Source organism: Octopus bimaculoides, chromosome 19 (assembly GCF_001194135.2).
Source record: "Octopus bimaculoides isolate UCB-OBI-ISO-001 chromosome 19, ASM119413v2, whole genome shotgun sequence".
Taxonomy (NCBI): Eukaryota; Metazoa; Mollusca; class Cephalopoda; order Octopoda; family Octopodidae; genus Octopus; species Octopus bimaculoides.
This window is the reverse complement of record NC_068999.1, coordinates 25,261,697-25,262,828: the sequence shown is the minus strand read 5'-3', so window position 1 is coordinate 25,262,828 and position 1,132 is coordinate 25,261,697. Positions and strand designations below refer to the sequence as shown.

Sequence of the window (1,132 nt, the reverse complement as noted above, 5' to 3'; positions counted from 1 at the left end):
ATATATATATATATATATATATATATATAACTATGTAAAACAGGTGCAGAAGTCTGGTCATGCTCCTGTCAATCCATCCCACCCATGTCAGTCTGGAAGGCAGGTGTTAAACAATGAGGCTGATAATAATATAGATTGGTAGATAGATATGACTGGCTTCTTTCAGTTTCTGTCTACTAAATCCCCTCACAAGGTTTTGGTTGGCTCGAAATTATAATAGAAAACACTTGTTCAAGATACCATGCTGTGGGACTGAACCTGGAAGTATGTAGTCGGGAAGCAAACTTCTTACCACACAAGTCAGTCCTACTAATATTTGTTCAAGAAAATATGAATAACATGATACACATTGCTTTCACTAGACTTGGTTAAAACCTAATATTTATAGAGTGAAGAACATCATGCTGTAACTTTCCTGAGAACATTTCTTTTTACAAATGTAAAACTTTAATTATGAATCAAACCTTAGTAGTAAATTCAAATTACAAAGAGATTACTTCTGCTCACAACATTGAATATTGAGAACACATTGTAGGTGTGCTTTTTAGTGCTTAGAAACCACTTAATGTAAAGTTATTGTGATACGTGAATGTAGTTCTGTTTACTTAGGGTGTAATCAGGGCAGATTACTAAGATACATGGGCAAACTATTTACATAGCTTTTTACCTTAACTCTAGCAGTGACTGGAGACTGTTAAGTAAAGACTATTCTGGATCGTGCTATATATTAACAGGTAAATTTTGTTAATTTATAAACATTCATAAAATCTCTCATATGGAATTATGTCTAAGAGTTAATATTTTATTGAGAACATTCTATCAGTAAACACTATAGCATATTTATGAAACCTACTCTATCTTTGTTTAAAGTTTTGTGACTAATTTCATACATACATACATCTCTCTCTTGCACTCTCTCTCATTGTCTCTCTCTCTACACACACACACACACACACACGCACATGTATATATATATATATATATATATATATATATATATTTCTTTTATTCTCTTACTTGTTTCAGTCATTTTGACTGTGGCTGTGCTGGAGCACCGTCTTTACTCGAACAAATCGACCCCAGGACTTATTCTTTGTAAGCCTAGTATTTATTCAATCGGTCTCTGTTACCA

At 32.9% G+C, this 1,132-nt stretch overlaps 1 protein-coding gene across 3 annotated transcripts in view; it reads left to right on the top strand.

Moving 5' to 3' along the window:
• Nucleotides 1–648: 648 nt before the first annotated feature.
• The window catches only part of LOC106874530 (PC3-like endoprotease variant B), a 166,646-nt gene continuing 166,162 nt past the window's right edge, over nt 649–1,132 (top strand). For 2 of the 3 annotated variants that reach the window (XM_052974834.1, XM_052974835.1), the window contains exon 1: nt 667–734. The gene's annotated coding sequence lies outside the window, so the exon portion shown is untranslated. Of the gene's footprint in view, nt 735–1,132 lie in introns of all 3 variants that reach the window. The other variant, XM_014922295.2, reaches the window with a different exon arrangement.